Source organism: Muntiacus reevesi, chromosome 2 (genome assembly GCF_963930625.1).
Source record: "Muntiacus reevesi chromosome 2, mMunRee1.1, whole genome shotgun sequence".
Classification (NCBI taxonomy): Eukaryota; Metazoa; Chordata; class Mammalia; order Artiodactyla; family Cervidae; genus Muntiacus; species Muntiacus reevesi.
In genome coordinates this window covers 281731198-281757745 of record NC_089250.1, presented here as the reverse complement: position 1 = coordinate 281757745, position 26548 = coordinate 281731198, and the positions used below count along the sequence as shown (strand labels likewise).

The window sequence follows — 26548 nt, the reverse complement described above, 5'->3', positions numbered from 1 at the left end:
CAATGGCCATGAGGCCGAACAGGTCTCCAGAGGAGAGCACTGAGGGAAATGCCGGGAGAACAGAGCGGAAGCCCACGGTGAGCGGTGGAGTCGGCAAAGCTGGGCTCAAAGTCAGCTCTATAGGAAGGACATGGCGCTGGTCCCTGAAGCACCACAGACTGCTTGCCTTGAAAGCTGAGTGAAAGTCCCTGTGACTGTACACAGGATGGGAATACCTGGTCCTGTCTGAGATGGTGGGGTGGAGTGGGACAAAACAGGACACTAGCTTCTCAACTGCTCTGTGTCCAGGGAGAGCTAGGGAAATGCTCAGTTTGTTCAGTTAAGGAGGACACAGTCGGGAAGGAAAGTCTTCATCCCTGTCTCACACAGACCATCCAGGAGCTTCAGGCTTCTCCCTGCACAAAAGGTGGAGGAGAAGGCTCAGCGCTAAGGTCTGACTTAGATTGGTAAATCACTGATGAAATCTATTATTTTCCTTAGGCCAAAGATGCTTTCAAAGACATCTCCGTATTCTTCTCCAAGGAGGAATGGGAAGAGATGGGAGAATGGGAAAAAATCCGATATAGGAATGTGAAAAGAAACTACGAAGCGCTGATTGCTATAGGTAACAGGAAGTGCTGGGTGCGTGTGAGCCTGGGAAACATGAAACAGGTCTTCACCCTCAGGGTTCACTTGGCCCGCTCTTAGGTGGCTTCACCTGCTCACAGTTCCCTTTTGTGTGGAGACAAACCTGGAGGAAATGTTTGCAGTTCTGTACCAGAGGGAGGGTGACCTGCAGTGCAGAGCTCACCTCTTGCCTTGTTCTATATTCTCCCAGCACATCCCACAGATTCCCTGACTCTGTGACACTTTCCATTGCTTCTATGCTTTGTTTCCCCTTCTTAGAACAAATGTTTTGCTTCTTTCCAGGTTTCAGAGCCACTCGACCAGATTTCATGCATCCCCGCAGGCAAGCCATCAAGCCCCAGGGAGATGACACTGAGGATTCTGATGAAGAATGGACACCAAGGCAGCAAGGTGAGAGGCCAGGAGGGTGTGGACGTGTCTTCCTGAAACCAGCCTGGGCTTAGGTCTCAACTACATCTCAGCCAGTAGCAAGGAAAACATAATTTTCACCATTCCCAAGTGGCTGTGGCTGAATATTGACATTAGCCTGAATGAAGATGAATGTATAGGTTTTCCAGTGTAATTCTCAAAAGTTTTATGGTTAATATTTATCATTATTTTTAAAAAGAATTATTTTTGCTAAACATTCTTAGTGAAAGGCAGTTAAAGATCCTTTAGAAATAAATTCACCAAACAGATTGGTTATTGGTTATTGGATTAAATCTCTTCAAAGAGGAAATGATTAACATATTATGTCAAGATACATTATGTATATATGTATATAAAATAAAACTCATGATCTTCTTACCCTAAGGTTAAACTAATTCTTTATTTTGATTCTGGGAAAGGGTTTGAGAGAACTATTTATTCTCCATGATCTTTCCCACATTTCACTGACCAGAGATGGCATCAGGTAAATAAAATGAAGTACACCTATTATAAAATAGAAGTGAGCAGCTCACTTCCTCTTCTGCTGCTCAGTTTAGAAGAGTTAATCTGCCTAGACTGGAGAAACAATTTAGATAGTTCTATGATTCTCCATCTATGGATTTCTGTTCTCCCAGATATTAAAAAATTACTTATTTAGTTTTGGCTGCACTGGGTCTTGGTTCCTGTGCACGGCCTTTCTCTGGTTGCGGTGACTGTCTTCTCGTTGCAGAGCACGTGCAGGCTCTGGAGTTTCTGACACACAGGCTTAGCTGCCCCGCAGAAAGTGGCATCTCCCTGGACCAGCCATCGAACCTGTATCCTCTGCACTGGCAGGCAGATTCTCATCCACTGTGCACCAGGGACGTCCCTCTGTTCCCTTAGGTTATTAAAACTAGTGAAAGGGACATGAAAACCAAACATTTGGTTGTCTGCAAAGGTTTTGACAAAAGGAGAGATTCTTAGGGAATACATACGCCTCGGTTCACCATACGCCTGCTCGTCTTTATTTACCTTTTTAACAGTTTCTGAGTGTATGGCACACCGCTGCTAACTATGTACACGTTAGTGTTAGTGGCCACAGTGCTAATCGCTCAGTCATGGCTGACTCTGCGTACCCATAGATTGGAGCCCACCAGGCTCCTCTGTCCATGGGATTCTCTAGGCAAGAATATTGGGGTGGGTTGCCATGTCCTGCTCCAGGTGATCTTCCCAACGCCGGGATTGAGCCTGCATCTGTTGCATCTCCTGCGTTGCAGGTGGACTTTTTACCCCTGAGACACCGGGATTATATATACACATTGTTGTACAACAAATTTGTAGAAGTGTTACATCTTGTGTGACTGAAGCCCTAATCCACTGAGGAACAATTCTCCAATCCTTCCTCCTCATAGCCCTTGGCAACCACGATTATATTTTCTGTTTCCATGGATTTAATTTAGATACCTCAGAGAAGTGGAATCAGGCCATATTTGTCTTTTTTGATTGGTTCATTTCACTTAGTATAATATCATCAAGGCCCATCCATGTAGCATATGACAGAAATCTTTTTTAAGGCTTCAAAACATTCCGTTGTGTGCATGTGGATATAAGAGCTATAACATATATCTTATATATAATCTTTATCTTTTATCCACCAATGAACATTTAGAATGCTCACACATCTTGCCCATTGGGAATAATGCGGCAATGACTATACATGTGCCCACTATTTACTCATTATCTTGCTTTCAATTTTTTACGGAAACCCACTCTTGACTTGGATTGCTAGATCATACAGCACTTCTAATTTTCTGTGGAAACTCCATAGTCTTTTCTAGAAAGCTTGCAACATTTTACATTGCCAACAATAGTGTATAAGGGTTCCAATTTCTCCATATCCTTACCAAACTTGTTATTGTCTTCTTATACATATTGCCCATCCCAGAAGGTTTCAATTTGTATTTCCATACCGATTAGTAATATTGAGAATCTTTTCATATATTTGTTGGCCATTGTGTATTTTCTCTGGAGAATTGTCTATTCAATTCCTTCTCTCACTGTTAGTCAGCGCAGACTGCCATAACAAAACAGACTGCATTCCTTAAACCACAGAAATTTGTTTTCTTACAATCCTGGAACATGGAAATTTGATATCAAGGTGCCATCATGGTCCATCAGATTTTCTTCCTGGCTTATAGGTAGCCTTCAAACTGGTGTATGCTTAATAACCCCTTATCAGGTGCAGATTTTATAAATATTTTCTACCATCATGTCGGTGGCCTTTTCAACTCTGTTCAGTGTCCTTTGCTGCACAGAGGTTTTAAGATTAATCTCATTTCTCTATTTTTACTTTGTTACTAATACTTGTGCACTTGGCACCATATCTAAGAAATCATTGCTGAATCAGTGTCGTGAAGCTTCACCCTTGTTGTCTTCTAAGGGTCTTATCAAGAATTGCATAAATGTCTTTAATCCATTCTGAGTTGATTTTTCTTCAAGATGTAAGATGTTCGTTACTTTGCATATGGTTATTTTGTTTCCCCAGCACCATTCATTATAGGGATTAAGCTTTCCCCATTATCTTGACACGCTAGATGAAGATCATTAGACCATGTATCCAAGAGTTGATTTCTGGCTGTCTATTCTGTTCCATTGATTGACATATCTGTCTTTATGCCAGCCAGCTTCCTCAGTGGCTCAGCAGGTGAAGAATCTGCCTTCAGTGCAGGAGACACAGGAGATGTGGGTTCAATCCACGAGTTAAGAAGATCCCCTGGAGAAGGCAATGGCAACCCTGTCCAGTATTCTTGCCTGAGAAATCCCCTGGACAGAGGAGCCTGGAGGGCTACAGTCCAAAAGGTCACAGAAAGTCAAGAAGACTGAGCAGCTAAGCACACATGTTTTGTCAAATCCACACTCTTTTGTCTCCTGTACCTTTGTAGTGTGTTCTGAAATCAGAGGCCTCCAGCTTTCCTGTTCTTTCTAAGATTGCTTTGCCAGTTTGGGGTGCTCTGAGATTCCGTGTTAACTGTTGGATGGATTTTCTATATCTGAAAAAAATTCCATTGGGATTTTAATAGGAATTGCATTGAATGTTTAAATTGCTTTGGGTAGTATGAACAGCTTAATAATATTAAGCCTCTAAATCCATAAACATGAGACACCTATCGATTATTTATGTTAGATTCCTTTCAGCAATATTTTGTAGTTTTCAACATATGAGTCTTTCATCTCCTTAAGTTTATTCCTAATTACTTCATTCTTCTCAATGCTATTATAAATAAGATTCTTTGACCAGTGGCTAGGACTCCACACTCCCAATGCAGAGAACTTGCGTTCAGTCCCTAGTCAGGGAACTAGATCCCACATGCCACAACAAAAGTCATGGAAAAAACAAAGAAATAAAAATAAATATTTTTTTATAATTTAGCTCTTGAATATAGCTTTAAAAAAATAAAAAATAAATAGTATTGTTTTCTTATTTTCCTTTGTGAAATGGTCATTCTTCATGCATGGAAAGATATTTGAGTGTTGATTTTGTACCTTGCAACTTTCTCTGCAGGAATTTTGTGTGTGTGGATTTAAAGATTTTTCTGCACATAAAACCATGCCCCTGTGAGCAGACAGAATTTTACTTCTTTCTTTCCAAATGGAAGCCTTTTGTTTCCATTTCTAACCTACAGCGCTGGCTAGGAGTTCTAATATTATGGTGAACAGAAATTTGATAACGGGCATCCTTGGCTTTTCTTCTTGATCTTTATCACTGATGACTATGATGTTAGAGGTAGACTTTCAATATATGACCTTTATTATATTGCAGTCACTTCCTCCTATTCCTACATTGTTGAGAACTTTTGTCATGAAAGACTATTAAATTTATTAGATATTTTATGAAAATCAGATGAGGCACGGATGAAGTTTCATATATTTTTTTAATTTTAAGAAAACTATGTAATACTCCCAGTGGAACCATGGGAGTTGATGATACAGAAATCATTTTCCATTCCTCCTTTGGTAATCATTGTCTTTGTCACTCTCTGGCTTAGAATTATGTGTCCTTAATTAGAATACCCAGAGTTTGGAAACATTTCCCAACCAAAACACTGATTCTCATCGTTTTCTAGGTAAACCTTCTTCGATGCCCTTCAGAGTGGAGCACAGTAAACACCAGAAAGTGAGTATTTCCCAAATCCTGTTGCCAAAATAACCTCCTCATGGATCGAGTCACAGGTGAGAATAGCAGAAAACACAGAGATCCTGGAGACCGCTGCCTTCCTGTCCTGAGTCTTTAGCACAATGTCTGATATCATCACCATCTTTGCAGTTAGTAAGAACAACAGCAGTAGTAGGTTGTTCTGTTGTTACATTATTTTCATAATATTTTAGACTTCAAGTATTTTATGTGAATAAACTTGCTTAAACCTTAAATCAATCCTACAGTACCTATAAGTAGGTATAGAGCTATCACCATTATAGATACAAAAAAAAAAAAAAGGTAAGAAACATTTGATTATATACCTGAGACCACAGTATCACTGGTAGTGTAATGTAAACCAATGCACGTTCTCTAAACACCTTACAAACTGATTAAAACTTCCATAGTTCTATGAAGCTTATTCATACATCTTTATATCACTCATCTGAGACATGTTTTCAACCTCAGTTTTTTGTGCTTTGCTAGGGAGGCATATGCTAAGACATCTGAATAAGGGAAGCTTAAGGACATGCTGGGCAGTTTGTAGAGTGGACAGTCCAAGATGAAGAAGCTTAAAGATATGCTGGGCAGTTTGTAGAGTGGACAGTCCAAGATGAAGAAGGAGACAGGATCCCTACCTCAGAGCCTCCCACTCCAATATGAGGAAGCAACTTGCAACCCTGATAAGCCTCAAGTTTATGACTGAAAAGCAACAAATAAGAAAATAACAGAAGGACTTCACATAGATTACCTGCTTTTGAGTAGAAACTCATCATCTGGGCATCATTTCAAATGCTCATTCTTGTAGGAGGGAGTAACAACTCCTTCCACTGAGCTCTAATTAGCAACTCTCCTGTTTGTAATCATTTGTTTAGCCTGCCCCTGTGTTGTGAGGTTTGAGATCCTAGCCCACACCCATTAGTTCTCAGAAGTCCAGGCCCACCTCAAAGCCCCTAAGTGCCCCCTGAATGGTTCGTGAGTGAGTGACTCCACATTTAAGCATTCATCTAGGAGTAGAAAGGTCAAAGGATGCTGAAGATAGTATCTGTGAGTTGCACTTTAAATATAGTGGCAGTTTAGGGAATAAATTGATACGTAAGGGATGTACGTTCACGTTCTTACTGTAGTAAATACTTCACACAACAATTTGTTGAAGGTTATTAAATTTCATGTCCACTATAATATTAAGAATTAGCCTGTATACCAATTCATGGATCAGGAAACTGAGTAGAACCAGCTAGTCATACAGCCTTGTTCGAGGAGAATTGACGAGACCGGCTACTTTAATTCCAAACATTGTCGCTAGGACATGGCAACCTGCAGCTTTCATCTCATTTTCTTTCTTGTCTAAATGTGATTCGGCCGATCGTCTTTTCTCCTCTTAATCTCACTGCTTTGTCACCTTGTTTTCCACATGTGTTTTGTCCCCTCTGTAATTTTCCATACGTCCTCGTCCGTCAAAGGGCCACTATTAAGAGAAACCCTCAGGATCTCTCTACCAGCCCTTACCCTCTTCTTTCCCTGACCTCCAGCTTTTCTCCCTGCCTTGCTCTCACATTTATGCAGAAAGTTGAAGGGGAAGAACCTTAAGATATGAATTCTAGTTTTGATTCACTATCCACGTAGGTCCTTATTTTACACTCCAGTGTTCAGACCCCTTCCCCCCATATCAGGTATTTCCAAGAATTGTCAAAGTATTAACTAAAGTCATGCATGTGAAAACACTTCATAAAGTCCTAAAGAACTAAAGAAATGCATGTTGTCTTTTACTCACATGGAAGAGAATGTCCAGGGCACCATTAAGTAATGAATCTAGTTTGAAGGAATTGCCGGGAGCAGCAGAATCGCTGAAGACAAGTGGCTCCAAGCAGGCTCAGAATCCAGTGCCCCATCACAGAAAAGCAAGGACCCCTGGACAGCACCCCAGACAAAAAGTCGGTAAGAGAAATTTGGGGAATTCCTCTAATTAGTTCCTCTAATTCCTGTAGAAAAACTAATAAGCATGGCCTAGGTGTGTGGCAGGGACTTTGGGTAGGCGGGGTTTAAGCTGGACTGATCTGAGACATGAAGTTAGCACTGGGGCCTTGGGAAAATCTTATACAATTTCTGAGATCCTGAATGCTATCTGTAAAGTGAGGATAAGGATACATGACTCATACAGTGCTTGAAAACCTTACATTAAATGCAAAAGTCTGACACCTACAAGTAGTTCAATAAATGCAACTGTGATAAGAGGAACCATGCTTTGTTAGTGTTCATGCCCAGACCTCTGCTCAATGTCTTACTTGTCATGTGCGCTTAACACATATTTTCTGAGTAGATGTGTCGATGAACTATTACCTAAGTCGGAAGGTTGGGAAGTTAAACCTACTAATGGGAAGTGCAGGAAGCTATCACTGAACTGGGCATCTGTGGTCAGTGGAGCCTCAGTCTCTTGAAACTGTATTTAAAGGGAGAAGAAAGAAAATAGAGAGAAGGGACTCCCTGGTGGTTAAGAGGTTAAGACTCCACGCTTCCACTGCAGGAGGTGTTAGTTCCATTCCTGGTCACGGAACTAAGATCCCACAAGCAATGCAGTCTGGCCGAGAAATAAATAATGGAACATGAAAACATAAAATTACGAAAGTAAAAGTTTGAAAAATACATATAAGAAAATTTTAACAAAGTGTAGAGATGGACAGGTAGGAGATCTCACACTTTCTGATAAAATGGGACTAACCAGCCTTGCTTAGCTTCTGTTGTCCATCTTAGAACTCAGAAGAAAGGAGACTGGAGTGAAGAGGTACAGTCTACGGGAAAGAAAGGGCCACGTGTACCAAGAGGTCAGCGAGCCCCAGGATGACGACTACCTCTGTGAGTGACCCCGCTGGCCCACTCACGGAGAAGGGGCAATGAGGCCTTGGTCCACTAACCTCACCTCACCATTTAGTCCACCGGCCATCCCCTTCCTCTATGACTTGGGGTGCAGGATCGAGGCCAAATGCCATGAATGCCCTAGTTCTTTATGAAGGTCTTTACGACCAGAAACATCACTGTACCTCCTCTCATCCCTGTTCTCACCTCCAGATTGTGAGGAGTGTCAGAACTTCTTCATCGACAGCTGTGCTGCTCATGGGCCCCCAACATTTGTAAAGGACTGTGCAGTGGAAAAGGGGCATGCCAATCGCTCAGTCCTCACGCTGCCCCCTGGGTTAAGCATCAGACTGTCGGGCTTCCTGACGCTGGGCTTGGAGTGTGGAACGAGGCGTCCGATCTGCTGCTGGGCCTGCACTTTGGCCCCTATGAGGGCCAGATCACAGACGATGAAGAGGCCGCCAACAGTGGATACGCCTGGCTGGTGAGAAGCACCCGTTTCCCTGTCCTCTGGCCTCTAATCACTTGTACGTGGTGGTGGGTATTTCATGTCTACATATGAGGATGCAGATGGTGATAACATGGTTGTCAATGACACAGTCAGCCCTGTGTACTGTGTGCCGTGGGCGTGACCACAGGACTTCCATCTAAATGTCAGAGGATAGGTGGGACCACAGTGTACAGACACTCATGTCATCTATCTAAAGGTTAGAGGAGAGGTGGGAACACAGTGTACAGACACTTAGACCTCTCTCTAAGGTCAGAGGAGAGGTGGGAGCACAGTGTAGAGATACACAGAAGTGACTCCTCCCTTGTGGAGCCCTTGCCTTCAATGAATCAAGGGACTCAGACTTGGAATGATGAGTAAGGAGCTTACCGTGTGGTCCGACTGGCAGTTGAATCCATGCAGGCTGAAAAGCACCAATGACTACACAAGGAAATAGCTCTTCTATTGCTTCCTACCAAAAAAAAAAAAAAAAAAACAGGAAAGCTTGTAAGTCTTTCTCTGACCCTCAGATCACCAAAGGGAGGAACTGCTACGAGTATGTGGATGGAAAGGACACGTCTTGGGCCAACTGGATGAGGTGAGTGCAGTGAGTCTGCAGTGTGTAGACATTGAGACTCCCTCCATCCCACGCCCCTTTCCTTCTCAACCCGGCTCCCTCAACAGCTTTCACATCTTCCTTCCTCTTTTCCCTCAATACCATACTCTTTCATTTCAAAACACACTAGAAAGAAGGGAATAAAAATATGGCATGTGCCGTCAAAATACAAGTCTATATGCTGAACACAACTGGTGGATTTGAGGACAACTTGAGGAGTCTAGATTCACCAGGGACACTTTAACTCACTTAGTGGACACTTATCACGCCCTTTATGGTTCAGGTTAGACAGTGAACTTCGGTACTGAAGCAGATCACACAACCCATGTCCTGTTGGAGAACATACTGCAAACAGACATTAGCCAATTGATTTTAGGAACAGTAACTTTACTTTTTCTATCTTTGAGTAACTGAACACGCCAGGATGACCTAACACAGGAGACCTTGACTCTCTGTGGGCAACAACCTCCTCAGGCTTGGTTCCCGTGAGAAGTGGGCCCTGAGGCCTCAGAAGGAATGGGGGGCAGCATGGCCCTGAGCAGGGCCATTCTCTGAGGGCCTCTCCTTTCATCAGGGCAGGCAGAGAGTGAACAGACTATTACTGTTCCGTGTCTCAAGCTATATCAGAGCTCTCTCCAAGTTTCCGTGGGAGGGGGTAGGCAAGCGAATAGGAACGTGGATACATGTGGGGAGATGGGAGAAAGCCTCGGGAGAGAAGGCAGGCTGGGGTGAGTGCTGAGAGCTGCTTGCTAGCCAAGGAGCACCAAGTCCTGTGGATGAAAGAGAACTTAATTCAGAGTTTAGAGGAGCTGGAGGTCACCAGCCTCACGGACAGTCCAGGTTGAGATGAGTCTGGAACTGGGCTCCGGAAAATGGCTACTTAGGTAAGGAGAGAAAAGCATGGGAATTCACATGGCCTGGTCGAAGGTGTGAACAGAGGGTCCACATGAGGGGCAGCCTCAGAGGTGTAAGGCAAGGAGCTGGGCATAGGCGGAGAGTGGAGGGCACTCATCACCTGAGGTTTCTTTCCATTTCCCGGCCTCGACCCCAGGTATGTGAACTGTGCCCGGGACGACGAGGAGCAGAACCTGGTGGCCTTCCAGTATCACGGGCAGATCTTCTACCGAACCTGCCGGGTGGTCAGGCCGGGTTGTGAGCTGCTGGTCTGGTACGGGGACGAGTATGGTCAGGACCTTGGCATGAAGCGGAACAGCAGGGGGAAGAGTGAGCTCGCGGCCGGGAGAGGTGAGTGTCTCCCCTCTTCCAGCACCCCACCCCATCCTGGGAGCTTCCGAGGTCTGATTTCGAAGCAGAGGACAATCCAGTCCAAAGTCAGTTGAATTGTAATTAAAATGCCTCAGAATTTGATTCTTTTCATATGATTGTTAAGAAAAATTTTATATTAAAAATGTTCTAATTTTTAATATTTCATGCAAAAAAATGTGCAGCATCACCTTCTGCTAAAAGACTGAGAAGCAAAATCCAAGTTTTCTATCACCTACCAGCTCTCTCCCATTTACCTGTTTCTTCCTCAGTTCCTCCCATTTCTAAGCGACACATGTACAGAGATGCGCATTCAGTTACTGTTCCAGTCTGTTGTCATGTGAGTTCACGCTCTGTGCCAGACGGGGCTCCACGCCCCGAAACAGACAGATCCACTGCCCTGGGGCAGCAGGGGCTTCATACCAGACAGGGGCTGGTGCTGAGGAAAACCAGCGCAGGGAACGTGCCTCGGGTCAGCGTGAGCAGAGGGTGGGGTGTGGTGCAGGACGGCGCGGCAGGGTCTCTGCAGATATAGCACCTGCGGGGAAGGATTCCAGGCAGGGGAGCAGCCAGTGCCGCAGCCCCAGGGCCGGGAAGAGAGGCCATGCCAGGGGTCGCTGGAGGAAGCACAGAGGGAGAGGAAGGAGGCTGGACGGGACACGGAAGCCTCAGGGCCTGTGTCCACGCGCAAGCCCCAGGGGTCCTCCTGGGTGACACAGAACAACCGCGAGGCTTTCAGCTGCAAGCAGCATGTTCTCTGTGCTAAGACTATGCTTTGGTTCACTTTTGGGGAAGAGACAGCAGCGGGGAGTGTCCTCAGAGGTCAGTTCATTGCCAGACATGAGGGGAGAGTGGGCTGGCTGAAGATGCTTGGGAGTGAGGGTGTGAATGGTTTGAGTGGACATGTATTTTTAAACAGGGTTTCCTAGTGCATGTTAAGTGGACTAAGCCTGAATGAAATACATGAGGTATGAGTACTGGTGAGGCTGGAGAGAGGATATGCCTTTATTTTATGATTTATGGGAAACTGAAAGAGGAGCAATTTGTGAACCAGTTTGTGCAGCAGGAGCCAGACCTGTAGTCAGTGGGACCTGGGCCGTTCGGTCTCATCCAGTCTCAAACCCACTTCCTGCAGAGATCGGCACAAAGACTGCTCTTTGAACAAGGAGCCACAAAGTCAGATTTAGCCACACCTGCTCTAACCACCCCCTGTGCTGCCTCCCATATGCAGAGAGCTCCAGGCCAGGCGCCCCTAACTTAATAGACCCTTTCCCCTCACAGGGAGCCTCTCAGGAGATTTCACCTATGTCATCAACTCTTATCCCTCAGTAGGGTAAATACCTGTGGCCACTGTGACATGACTTTTCAGACACTTACCCGCAGGGAAAGTCCCTGCAGATCCATCTCTATCAGGAGAGACGCTGCCTCTGATGCAGCTGGAAGGTCCCTATCTGGGTGATATGTAGAAAAGGCCCTTGACGCCCACTTCCTGGATTTCTGTAGATGTAGAGAATACGAGTGGAACGGGAAAGTGGACTGTAAAGGTACTTGATGGGAGACAGATCGTGCACTGTCAACACTTAGATGATGAGTGGGGTGGGCCTGACCATGGCAAACCAGCTACCTGACCAAAAGCTTCCTCTTTCAGCAGCACCGAAGCCCAAGATCCACCCATGTGCGTCCTGCTCTCTGGCGTTCTCCAGTCAGAAATTCCTCAGTCAACACATCCAACGCAGTCACCCCTCCCAGACCCTCCTAAGACCATCTAAAAGAGACCTCCTCCAACCAAAGGATCCCTGCCCAGGCAGTCAAAATCAGCCATATTCAGATCCACACAGCCCGAGCGTCAAACCTGAGGGTCAGGAGGCCAAGGACAGGCCCCAAGCTTTGCTGAAAAGCGTAAGGCTGAAGAGGATTTCAAGGGCCTCTTCCTACTCACCCGGAGGACAAATGGGGGTTTCTGGGGTGCATGAGAGAATGAAAGACGAGCCCAGCACAAGCCAGAAGCTGAATCCAGAGGACACAGGCACATTGCTCACGGGGGCAGGGGTCTCAGGGATTATGAGGGTCACGTACGGAGAGTGTGGGCAAGGCTCCAAGGACAGGTCAAGTCTCATCAGTGATAAGTCTCTTCAGCGAAGCTTCAGTGATAAGTCAAATCTCATCTCACACAAGAGGACACATACAGGGGAGAAGCCCTATGTTTGCGGGGAGTGTGGGCAAAGCTTCTCTCAGAAGTCAGTCCTCATCACACACCAGAGGACACACACAGGGGAGAAGCCCTATGTTTGCAGGGAGTGTGGGCGAAGCTTCACCATTAAGTCAGTCCTTATCAGACACCAGAGGACGCACACAGGGGAGAAGCCCTATGTTTGCGGGGATTGTGGGCGAAGCTTCAGTCAGAAGTCCCATCTCATCACACACCAGAGGACACACAAGGGGGAGAAGCCCTATGTTTGTGGGGAGTGTGGGCGAAGCTTCAGCGATAAGTCCAATCTCAACAGACACAAGAGGACACACACAGGGGAGAAGCCCTATGTTTGTGGGGAGTGTGGGCGAAGCTTCAGTCAGAAGTCCCATCTCATCTCACACCAGAGGACACACACAGGGGAGAAGCTCTACGTTTGCAGGGAGTGTGGGCGAAGCTTCAGTCAGAAGTCCCATCTCATCTCACACCAGAGGACACACACAGGGGAGCAGCCCTAAGTTTTCAGGGGTGTGAGTGAGTCATGACAAACCCTTAAGCTATCATTCAGTTCTAAAATAGATTACTTCTCAATAATGTGTGCTGGTGGCCCTATTTGCCATATGATCAATTATAGACTTCGCAATACGATCCGTTCACTCAGACCGCAACATTAACTGATTCTTCAATCACGCCTTTTCCTTGTTACAATACTCATTCTTGTTACCACTAAGAATCTCTTCCAATTACTTACTGGTTGAGAAGGAGCAGGGATTACATCCTTCCTGCTCATTGGATGGTGGTGTGGACGGCAGGTGCAAACACGGCGGCACTAGAGGCATTTTTGAATAACACCTCAGGCGCTCAGCTGTGTCCGACTCTTTGCGGCCACATGGACTGTAGCCCACCAGGCCCTCAGTCCATGGGATTTTCCAGGCAAGAATCCTGGAGCGGGTTGCCATTTCCTTCCCCAGGGCCAAAACTCCTCAGCGAAGCCCAAAGACTGACTGGAAAGAGGAGGCAGACTGCTGGCTTGCGCTGCGTGGATGTGGGGATGCAGGGCACGGGGCGCGGATGTGAGAAAGCGGGGCCAGGGGGGTGTGGATCTGTTTTGTATAACCCTGTGCTGCCGCTGCTGCTGCTGCCAAGCTGCTTCAGTCGTGTCCGACTCTGTGCAACCCCATAGACGGCAGCCCACCAGGCTCCTCCGTCCCTGGGATTCTTCGGGCAACACGCTGGAGTGGGTTGCCATTTCCTTCTCCCATGCATGAAAGAGAAAACTGAAAGTGAAGTCACTCCATCGTGTCTGATTATTTGTGACCCCATGGCCCACACCCTACCTGGCTCCTTCATTCGTGGGATTTTCCAGGCAGGAGCACTAGAGTGGGGTCCATCCCCTCTCCAAACCCTACGCTGACACAGGTTTTATTAAAACAGCAGCATGACCCTTACTTAACTTCAATGCATGACACTTACAGCAAGTTTTATCCTCAGCTCAGGTCAGCTGCTCAGTCGTCTCCAACTTTCTGGGACCCCACGAACCCCAGCACGCCAGGCCTCCTCGTCCATCACCAATGCCCGGAGTTTACCCAGACTCATGTCCATTGAGTTGGTGATGCCATCCAACCATCTCATCCTTTGCCGTCCCCTTCTCCTCCTGCCCCCAATCCCTCCCAGCATCAGGGTCTTTACCAATGGGTCAGCCCTTCGCATCAGATGGCCAAAGTATTGAAGTTTCAGCTTCAGCATCAGCCCTTCCAATGAACATCCAGGACTGATCTTCTTTAAAGGGACTGGTTGGATCTCCTTGCAGTCCAAGGGACTCTCTAGAGTCTTCTCCAACACCACAGTTCAAAAGCATCAATTCTTCTGCGCTCAGCTTTCATTATACTCCAACTTTCACATCCATACATGACTACTGAGAAAACCATACCCATGACTAGATGGACCTTTTTTGGCAAAGTGCTGTCTCTGCTTTTTAATATGCTGTCTTTTTTGCGCATAACTTTCCTTCCAAGGAGCAAGTGTCTTTTAATTTCATGGCTGCAATCACCATCTGCAGTGATTTTGGAGCCCTGTTTCCACTGTTTCCCCAACTATTTGCCATGAACTGATAGGACCCGATGCCATGATCTTAGTATCCTGAAAGTTGAGTTTTAAACCAACTTTTTCACTCTCCTCGTTCACTTTCATCAAGAGGCTCTTTAGTTCTACTTCACTTTCTGCCATAAGGGTGGTGTCATCTGCATATCTGAGGTTATTGATATTTCTTCCAGTAACCTTGATTCCAGTTTGTACTTCCTCCAGCCCAGCATTTCTCTTGATGTACTCTGCATATAAGTTAAATAAGCAGGCTGAAAATATACAGCCTTGACATACTTATTTTCCTATTTGGAACCAGTCTGTTATTCCATATGCAGTTCTAACAGTTGCTTCCTGACCTGCATACAGGTTTCTCAAGAGGCAGGTCAGGTGGTCAGGTATTCCCATCTCTTTCAGAATTTTTCACAGTTTATTATGATCCACACAGTGAAAGGCTTTGGTATAGTCAATAAAGCAGGAATAGATGTTTCTCTGGAACTCTCTTGCTCAACTTAATTCAGATTACCCTATATTAGGTTTAGTATTAGCTGCAACGGGAAAAATTGCCAATTTGTGCTACACCCATAATTACCCTCAGCAATAGAGGGCCAACGTCAGTCTCAGCCCTACTCCACTCAAGCACAATAGTAGTAGCAGATATATTCCTACTCATCCACCTCTAGCCTCTGACAGAAAGCTATAAATGTACCCCATCAGTTACATTATGCCTAGGGGCTATCACAACATTTAGAGCAATATGTGCCATTACCCAGAACGATATCAAAAAAAAAAAAAAAAAAAAAATCATTGCTTTCTCCACCTCCAGTCAATTAGGCCTCATGATAGTAACAATTGGCATCAATCAACTCTACCCAGCATTCCTCTTACTCCAAAAAAACTGCTCTTGCCTTTTTCAAAGCCATTCTATTTATGTAATCCAGATTATTCACAACCTAAATGATGAACAAGATATTCGACAAATAGAAGGTCTGTTTAAAGCTACGCCTTTTGCTAAAACCGCCCTTACCATTGGCAGCTTAGCATTGACAGGAATGCCTTTCCTCACTGGATTCTACTCTAAAGACCTAAATATTGACACTGTGAATATGCCTTATACCAATGCCTGATCCCCTCCACACACTGCCCGCTCACTCACGGCCATCTGCAGCATCCTCACTGTCTTCTTCATGCTACGAGGACGGCCTCAATTCTCTACTCTGATTATCATTAACAAGAACATCCCCCTCTCAATCAATTAAATGCCTGCTAGTTGGAAGGATTTTTGCTGGCTTTATTATCTCCAACAATATTCCCCCAACAGCAGTTCCACAAATAACCATACCTTACTACCTCAGAATAACTGCCCTGGCCCTGAATATTCTAGGCTTCATCTTGGCACTCAAAACTAGCAGTAACACAAAACCTGAAGTTCGACTATTCAAATGTATTCAAGGATACTTTTCTACTATCATACACGGCCTGACCCCTTATTTAAACTTAACCAGCCAAAAGTCAGCATCCCCCTTCTAGACTGAATCTGATGAGAGGATATTTTGCCAAAAACCACCTCCCTTATTCAAATAAAAATGTCTATATTGGTATCAGATCAAAAGGGGCTAATCACACTATTTCCTCTTTCCTTATCACCTTACTCATCAGCATAATTTAAATTTGCACAAGTAATTTCTGTAATAACAATTCATTATGACCAATTAGTAACATGGTTGGTCCCTCTTCTCTACAAGGTCATTTATTGCAGCACTTACTATAGTCCACTTACTATCTCTCCATGAAACAGGATCAAATAACTCAGTAGAATTTAATCTGATATAGACAAGATCCCATTTCATCTATATTATACATTTAAAGACATCTTGGGTGCCTTGCTACTAGTTCGGGGGTTAAAAATACTAGTCCTATTTTCACCTGACCTACTAGGAGACCCAGATAGCTACACCCCAGCAAACCTCTCAACACACCTTCACACATCAAGCCAGAATGATACTTCTTATTTACATATGCAGTCCTACAATCAAGCCCTGACAAACTAGGCAGAATTTAGCCTGAATCTTTTCTATCCTAATCTTAGTATTAATGCCATTACTTCATACATGCAAACAGCAAAGCATGACATTCTCACATTCAGCCAGTGCCTGTTCTGAATTCTAGTAGCGAACCTCTTAACACTCGCATGAATTGGAGGACAACCAGTAGAATATCTCTTTATCATCACTGGACAACTAGCATCTATTATATGTTTTACCTTATCCTACTATCAATGCCAGTAACTAGCATTACCTAAAATAATCTAAAATGAAGAGAAGTCTTCATAGTATATCCATGCTTCTGGTCTTGTAAACCTGAAGAGGAAAACAATAAAACTCCCTAAGACTCCTTGCACAAGTTTGTGTCAGCAACTAGTATTACTCCTTGATGGTGAACAGTAAATAAAAATAATCTAATATTAGATTATTAATTGCACTGTTAACCCAACAGAGGCATTCACTCAAGCAAAGATGAAAAGAGGAAAAAGAACTCGGCAAACATAAACCCTGCCTCTTTACCAAAAACTAGCATCACTCTAGCATCACTAGTATTAGAGGCACTGTGTGCCCAGTGACAATCATTAAACAGCCGTGGTATCCTGACTGTGCAAATGTAGCCTAATCATTGGTTCTCTAAATAAGGACTTGTATAAATGACCGCACAAGGGTTTTACTCTTACTGCTCATCAGTGAAACTGACCTTCCCATGAAGTCAGGGGAAAAACCCAATGAGAGGAGAAGACCCTATTGAACTTTAATTAATTAGCCCCCCCAAAGAAAGTTAAACCATTAAGGGATAACAGAACTTTTAATGAGCTAATGATTTTGACTGGGGTGACCTTGGAGAACAAAAGATCCTCCAAGTGACTTTTAAGGCCAAGACCTCCCAGTCAAATCAAATTGTCACTTATTGATCCAAGAAATTGATCAATGGAACAAGTAACCTAGGGACAATAGCACAGTCCCATTTTAGAGTTCATATTAGCAACAGTGTTTACAACCTTGAGGTTGGATCAGGACACCCGAATGGTGTGACCAGGATTAGAGGTTTGTTTTGTTCAACAATTAAAGTTCTACATGATCTGAGTTCAGACCAGAGTCATTCAGGTCGGTTTCCATCTGTTACACAATTTTCCCAGGAGGAAAGGACAAGAGAAATAGGGCCAACTTTAAATAAGGGCCTTCAAATAATGAATAATGTTATCTTAATGGATAAGCAAAAATTTCCACACAAAAACAGGCCTTATTTAAGGTGGCAGAACCTGATAATTGCATAAAGTTTGAACCTGTATGATCAGAGATTTAAATCCTATCCTTAACAAAATGTTCATAATATTCTAATAGTTATTATGACCATCCTCCTAGCTATAGCATTCTTAACACTAGTAGAATGAAAAGTTCTTGGCTATACACAATTCTGAAAAAGCCCAAATGTTGTAGGGCCATACAGCCTACTCCAATCTATTGACGATGCAGTCACTATTTATTAAAGAAGCCCTATGATCAGCCACATCCTCAGTTTCTGTACTTCTCCTCGAACCTATCTTTGCCTTGAGCCTAGTTTAACCATAGGAATTCCTCTACCCAAACCATCAAGTCGTTCAGTCATGTCTGACTCTTTGTGACCCCATGGACTGTAGTACGCCAGGCCTCCCTGTTCACCACCAACTCCTGGAGTTTGTGCAAACTCATGTCCATGGAATCAGTGATGCCGTCTAACCCTCTCATCCTCTGTCACCCTTTTCTCCTCCCGCATTCAATCATTCCCAGCATCAGGGTCTTTTCCAATGAGTCAGTTCCTCACATCAGGTGGCCAAAGTATTGGAGGTTCAGCTTTAGCATCAGTCCTTCCAATGAATATTCAGGACTGATTTCCTTTAGGATGGACTGGTTGGATCTCTCTGCTGTCCAAGGGACTCTCAAGAGTCTTCTCCAGCACCACAGTTCAAAAGCATCAATTCTTCAGCTCTCAGCTTTCTTTATAGTCCAATTCTTACAGCCATACATGACTACTCTATAGTCCAATTCGCACACGCATACATACATGAAAAACCATAGTTTTGACTAGACGGACCTTTGTTAGCAAAGTTATGTCTCTGCTTTTTAATATGCTGTCTAGGTATTCTTCTCTTCTTTTCTTTTCGTTGTTTTCTTCCAAGGAGCAAGCGTCCTTGAATTTCACGGCTGCACTCACCATCTACAGTGACCTTGGAACCCAAAATTATAAAGTCAGCCACTGTTTCCACTGTTTCCCCATCTACTTGACATGAAGTGATGGGACCAGATGCCATGATCTTAGCTTTCTGAATGTTGAGTTTTAAGCCAACTTTTTCACTCTCCTCGTTCACTTTCATCAAGAGGTTCTTTAGTTCTTCTTCACTTTCTGCCATAAGGGTGATGTCATCTGCATAGCTGAGGTTATTGAAATTTCTCCCAGAAATCTTGATTCCAGCTTGTGCTTCATCCAGCCCAGCATTTCTCATGATGTACTCTGCATATAAGTTAAATAAGCAGGGTGACAATATATAGCCTTGACGCACTACTTTTCCTATTGGAACCAGTCTGTTATACCATGTCCAATTATAACTGTTGCTTCCTAAACTGCATACAGATTTCTCAGGAGGCAGGTCAGGTGGTCTGGTATTCCCATCTCTTGAAGAATATCCCACACATTGTTGTAATCCACACAATCAAAAGTTTTGGCACAGTCAATAAAGCAGAAGTAAATATTTTTTCTGAAATTCTCTTGCATTTTTGATGATCCAATGGTTGTTGGCAATTTCATGTCTGGTTCCTCTGCATTTTCTAAATCCAGCTTGAACATCTGGAAGTTCATGGTTCATGCTCCATTGAAGCCTGACTTGGAAAATTTTGAGCATTATTTTGCCAGCATGTGAGATGAGTGCAGTTTTACCGTAGATTGAGCATTCTTTGGCATTCTCTTTCTTTGGGACTGGAATGAAAACTGACCTTTCCAGTCCTGTGGCTACTCCTAAGTTTTATAAATTGGCTGCTACATTGAGCACAGCACTTTCACAGCATCATCTTTTAAGACTTGAAAGAGCGCAACTGGAATTTCATCACCTTCACTAGCTTTGTTCATAGTGATGCTCCCTAAGGACCACTTGATTTCACATTCCAGGATGCCTGGCTCTAGGTGAGTGATCACACCATCGTGATTATCTGGGTCAGGAAGATCTTTTTTGTACAGTTTTTCTGTGTATTCTTGCCATCTCTTCTTAATATCTTCTATTTCTGTTAGGTCCCTACCATTCCTGTCCTTTATTGTGCCCATCTTTGCATGAAATATTCCCTTGGTATCTCTAACTTTCTTGAAGAGATCTCTAATCTTTCCCATTCTATTGTTTTCCTCTATTTCTTTGCGCTGATCATTGAGAAAGGCTTTCTTATCTCTCCTTGATCTTCTTTGCAACTCTCCATTCAAATGGGTATCTCTTTCTTTTTCTCCTTTGCCTTTCATTCTCTTCTATTCAGAGTTATTTGTAAGGCCTCCTCAGACATCCATTTTGCCTTTTGGCATTTCTTTTTCTTGGGGATGATCTTGATCACTGCCTCCTGGACAATGCCACAAAGCTCCATCCATAGTTATTCAGGCACTCTTTCAAGCAGATATAATCCCTTGTATCTATTTGTTACTTCCACTATATTGTCATAAGGGTTTTGATTTGGGTCATACCTGTATGGTCTAGTGGTTTTTCCATTTTTCGTCTATTTAAGTCTGAATTTGGCAATAAGGAGTTCATGGTCTGAGCCACAGTCAGCTCCCAGTCTTCTTTTTGCTGACTGTATAGAGCTTCTCCATCTTTGGCTGCAAAGAATATAATCAACCTGATTTCGGTATTGACCATCTGGTGATGGCCATGTGTAGAGTCTTCTCTTGTGTTGTTGGAAGAGGGTGTTTGCTATGATGAAAGCATTCTTTTGGCAAAATCCTATTAGGATTTGCCCTGCTTCATTCTGTACTCCAAAGCCAAACTTGCCCGTTACTCCAGATATTTCTTGATTTCCTACGTTTGCACTCCAGTCCCCTTTAATGAAAAGGACACCTTTTTTGGGGGTTAGTTCTTGAAGGTCTCGTAGGTCCTCATAGAACCATTCAATTTCAGCTTCTTCAGCCTGATTGGTTGGGGCATAGACTTGGATTACTGTGATATTGAATGGTTCGCCTTGGAAATGAACAGAGATCATTCTGTCCTTTTTGAGACTGCATCCAAGTACTCCGTCGGACTCTTTTGTTGACTATCAGGGTTACTGCATTTCTTCTAAGGAATTCTTGCCCAAAAGACATAATGGTCATCTGAATTATATTCACCCATTCTAGTCCATTTTATTTCGCTCATTCCTGAAATATCAATATTCACTCTTGCCATCTCCTGTTTGACCACTAATTTGCCTTGATTCATGGACCTAACATTCCAGGTTCCTATGCTATACTGCTCTTTACAGCATCGGACTTTACTTCCATCACCAGTCACATCCACAACTGGATGTTGCTTTTGCTTTGGCTCTCTCTCTTCATTCTTTCTGGAGTTATTTCTCCACTGATTTCTAGAAGCATATTGCACACCTACCGACCTGGGGAGCTTATCTTTCAGTGTCCTATCTGTTTGCCTTTTCATACTGCTCATGGGGTTCTCAAAGCAAGAATACTGAAGTGGTTTGCCATTCCCTTCTCCAGTGGCCCATGTTTTGTCAGAAATCTCCACCTTGACCCGTTCGTCTTGGCTAGCTCTACACAGCATGGTTCATAGTTTCATTGAGTTAGACAAGGCTGTGGTCCATGTGATCAGATTGGTTAGTTTTCTGTGATTGTGGTTTTCAGTTTGTCTGCCCTCTGATGGAAATCCAATTTTCTGTTGAAGGGCGAGGTTGTGTTCCCTCTCTGTTTTTTGACCTGAGGCCAAACTATGGTGGAGGTGATGAAGATAATGGCGACCTCCTTCAAAAGATGCCATGCGGCGGGCGAGGCTCTGGAGGCGGGGCGGGGACTCGGGGCCGGCCTCCCAGGAGCGGCGGCGACGACCTCCGCGGATGCCCAGCGGGTCCGCAGGCTCGGTGGGCCCGGGAGCGAGCCAGCCAGCGGTCCAGGGAGAGAGCTGCTGACCGGCCAGCGGCTGTGGGCACGATGAGGCCCGGAGAGGAGCGGCCGGTGGAAGCGGGTGCCTGCGCCAGTGTCTCCGAGCTGGAGCTGCTGAAGCTGCGCGCCGCGGAGTGCATCGACGCGGCGGCCGAGCGCCTGGGGGCCCTGAGCCGCGCCATCTGGAGCGAGCCCGAGCTGCCTACGGAGAGCATCAGGCCCACGGCGTGCTGACGCGCTTCTTCTGGAGCGAGGCCCCGGCCGGGGCGTGGGCGGTGCAGCCGCACTACCAGCTGGCCCCGGCCTTCCGCGCCGAGTGGGGGTCTCCGGGGGGCTGGGCGGCGCCGCGCCCGCTGCACCTGGGCTTCCTCTGCGAGTACGACGCGCTGCCCGGCCTCGGGCACGCCTGCGGCCACAACCTGATGGCCGAGGTCGGGGCGGCGGCCGCCCTGGGCGTGAAGGGGGCCCTGGAGAGCCTCGCCGGGCTGCCTCTGCCGGTGAAGGTGTTTGGTGACCAATAAATCTGCCTGGTTGAGCTGGTGGAATCGAATTAGTGATTGTCCTGGGAACCCCTGCAGAAGAAGATGGTGGTGGCAAAATTGATTTAATTGAAGCCGAGGCTTTCAAAAATCTTGATGTTGTTTTTATGGCCCATCCATCCCAAGAGAATGCCGCTTATCTACCTGACGTTGCTGAACATGATGTGACTGTGAAGTTCTACGGAAAGGCGTCTCACGCCGCCGCCTATCCCTGGGAAGGGCTGAACGCCTTGGATGCTGCCGTCCTCGCGTACACCAATCTGTCCTTGTTGAGACAGCAGCTGAAGCCCGCCTGGAGAGTTCACGGTATAATAAAAAATGGTGGTGTAAAACCCAATATCATCCCCTCTTATTCTGAGTTAATCTATTACTTCCGTGCACCCTCAATGAAAGAGCTTCCAGTTTTGACCAAAAAGGCAGAAGATAGCTTCAGAGCTGCAGCTTTGGCCACTGGGTGCACAGTGGAAATTGATGGTGGAGCACGTGATTATTACAATGTTCTTCCCAATAAGAGTCTGTGGAAAGCTTATGTTGAAAACGGAAAAAAGCTAGGAATAGACTTCCTTTCAGAAGATGCTATGTTCAGTGGACCTTCAGGATCTACCGATTTTGGAAACGTTTCTTTTGTGGTTCCCGGGATTCATCTGTATTTTCACACTGGATCTAATGCCTTGAATCATACAGAGCAGTACACTGAAGCTCCAGGATCACAGGAAGGTCAGTTCTACACTTTGAGAACAGCCAAAGCTCTGGCAATGACTGCACTGGATGTTATTTTTAAGCCAGAGTTGCTGGAAAGAATCAGAGAGGACTTCAAATTGAAACTTCAAGAAGAAGAGTTTTAAATGCAGTAGAATAAAAGGAGGGTTTAGGAGCTACTTACAGATCATTCAGAAGAAGTGATGATTTTTTTTCCTGTAATCTTTTTTAATGAGCGAGGAGGGCATGGCTTGTTTTTCAGTCTTAAAAGAGTCAAATTCCTCTTACCTGAAAGGTGAGGACACGATGTGGAAAAAACATATTACCTCACCTCATATCTAGGGTGAAAATTTCACAAATCTGTGGCTGATGAAATTGTAACCTTTCAGAGCTGGCATTTCATAAACAACCTGGATGACACATGGTTTATTGGTGATAATATTTTATAAAGCCATATGGTGTGTGAGTGTATTTTAAAAGATCCAAGAGATTTCAGGCCTTATATTCATAATGGGCACATGAAAGATATTTTTGGTATTGGTAACACTGTTCTATAAAGTTGTTTAAAAATTCCCGTTCTAAATTTAGGGAAGATTCATTTGGAATATCTGTATCTATTTTGGTCTAGAGACTGTCTTCATTGATAATAAAAGTAGGCTTTTAATCAGAAGTGGTGTGGGAAATAACTAGAAACTCAGGTGCAAAGAATGAGCTTACGTTACCGTTTGAAAGCAAATGAAAATGTTCTTTTTTGTATATAACTTACTCTGAGAAGTGGCATTGAAGTGCTATTTCTCATTCCATATTATTGTAATAGGGAAAATGGTAGCTGGGTAGGATTAGACTCTTCCTGTAAGGTTTTGGCGTGGTGGCCCCAGGTGCCCTAGAAGAATATGGTGAGGGGAGTGATGTCTGCTTATCTTGAATGTTAATGTCATGGAACTGGTCCCCTCTACCCAGCAGCCCTGTTCAGGCTTTTCCTCAGAAGCTAGCCTGTCCAGCCTGAGTAAGCTCAGTAGTTTATTAAATTTAGGGGACAGAATTCTAAGCTGCCTTAAGCCCCATGCTAGTATAAACTAAGAAGTATATTCGTTTTTCCTGGTGTGACTTTCTTTATCATGATAAAAGAATGTGAAAAGTATCCAGTAAAACAAATACATTAAGCTGTGAATAAAAAAAAACAAAAAATGCCATGCAGGCCCTGCTACAGTCAGTGCCCCAACCTGCAGCAGGCCGCCACCAACCCACGCCTCCAGCAGAGACTCCTGGACACCCACGGCACGTCCTGGTCAGTCTCTTGCGGGTCACTGCTCCTTTCTCCTGGGTCCTGGTGTGCACTAGGTTCTGCTGTGCCCTCCAGGAGTCTGTTTCCCAGTCCTGTGCACGTTCTGGCGGCTCTGTGGTGGGTTAATGGTGAACTTCTCCCAGGGGGCTTATGCCATACCCAGGTCTGCTGCACCTAGAACCCCTGTTCCTGCGGCAGTCCACTGCTGACCCGTGTCCCTCAGGACACACCCAGACACAGTTCTGTCTCAGTCTCCGTGTGGGTTTAGGTCCTGGTGTGCACAGGGTGCGTTTGAGCCCCCTGAGTGTCTCTGGCAGGTGTGGGTTTGATTCTGAATGTGACTGCGCCCCTCGTACCATCTTTCTGGGGCTTCTCCTTTGCCCCTGGACGTGGGGTATCTCCTCAGAGTCACTCGAGTGTGACGCAATTGCTGCTCCAGCATATGATAGAAACATCAGTCAGTCCAGTCGCTCAGTCGTGTCCAACTGTTTGCAGCTCCATGGACTCCAGCACACCAGGCCTCCCTGTCCATCACCAACTCCCGGGGTTTACTCAAATTCATGTCCACTGAGTCGGTGATGCCATCCAACCATCTCATCCTCTGTCGGCCCCTTCTGTTCCTGCCTTCAATCTTTCCCAGCATCAGAGTCTTTTCCAGTGAGTCAGTTTTTCAGATTAGGTGGCCAAAGTATGGGAGTTTCAGCTTCAACATCAGTCCCTCCAATGAACTTTCAGGACTGATTATGTTTAGGATGGACTGGTTGGATCTCCTTGCAGTCCAAGGGACTGTCCAGAGTCTTCTCCAACACCACAGTTCAAAAGCATCAATTCTTCGGTACTCAGCTTTCTTTATAGTCCAACTCTCACATTCATGCAGGATTACTGGAAAAACAATACCCTTGACTAGACAGATCTTTGTTGGCAAAATAACGCCTCTGCTTTTTAACATGCTGCCCAGGTTGGTCATATCTTTTCTTAACAGCACTAAGCGTCATTTTATTTCATGGCTGCAATCACCATCTGCAGTGATTTTGGAGCACAAGAAAATAAAGTCAGCCACTGTTTCCACGGTTTCTCAATCTATTTGCCATGAAGTGATGGGACCAGATGCCATGATCTTAGTTTTCTGAATGGTGCTGCTGCTGCTGCTAAGTCGCTTCAGTCGTGTCCGTGCAACCCCACAGACAGAAGCCCACCAGGCTCCCCCATCCCTGGGATTCTCCAGGCAAGAACACTGGAGTGGGTTGCCATTTCCTTCTTCAAACAATGAAAGTGAAAATTGAAACTGAAGTCGCTGTGTCGTGACTGACTCTTCGCGACCCCATGGACTGCAGCCTACCAGGCTTCTCCAATCGTGGGATTATTCAGGCCAGAGTATTGGAGTAGGGTGCCATTAACTTCTCCTCTAAATATTGAGCTTCAAGCAAACTTTTTAACTCTCCTCTTTCAGTTTCATCAAGAGGCTCTTTAGTTCTTCTTCACTTTCTGCCATAAGGGTGGTGTCATCCGCCTCTCTGAGGTTATTGATATTGCTCCTGGCAATCTCGATTCCAGCTTGTGCTTCCTCCAGCCCAGCATTTCTCATGATGTACTCTGCATATAAGTTAAATAAGCAGGCTGACAATATGCAGCCTTGGCACGCTCCTTTCGAATTTGGAACCAGTCTGTTGTTCCATGTCCAGTTCTAACAGTTGCTTCCTGACCTGCATACAGGTTTCTCAAGAGGCAGGTCAGTTGGTCTGGCATTCCCAACTCTTTCAGAAATTTCCACAGTTTATTGTGATCCACAGTCAAAGGCTTTGGCATAGTCAATACAGCAAAAATAGATATTTTTCTGGAGCTCTCTTGCTTTTTCAGTGACCAGTGGATGTTGGGAATCTGATCTCTGGTTCCTCTGCCTTTACTAAAACCACCTTGAACATTTTGATGCTGACAGTTCACATATTATTGAAACCATTATATCTACTACTGTGGGCAAGAATCCCTCAGAAGAAATGGAGTAGCCATCATAGTCAACAAGCGAGTCTGAAATGCAGTACTTGGATGCAGTCTCAAAATGACAGAAGGACTTCTGTTCATTTCCAGGGCAAACCATTCAATATCACAGTAAACCCAGGCTGTGCCCTGACCGGTGTTGCTGAAGAGGCTGAAGTTGGACAGCTCTATGAAGACCTGCAAGACTGGAAT

General features: G+C 44.9%; 2 pseudogenes; both read left to right on the top strand.

The window, feature by feature from the left end:
- Positions 1-8: 8 nt before the first annotated feature.
- LOC136161890 (histone-lysine N-methyltransferase PRDM9-like) lies at positions 9-13161 on the top strand (annotated as a pseudogene).
- An 8661-nt stretch (positions 13162-21822) lies between these two features.
- On the top strand, positions 21823-24251 carry LOC136161895 (xaa-Arg dipeptidase-like; annotated as a pseudogene).
- The last annotated feature ends 2297 nt before the right edge of the window (positions 24252-26548 follow it).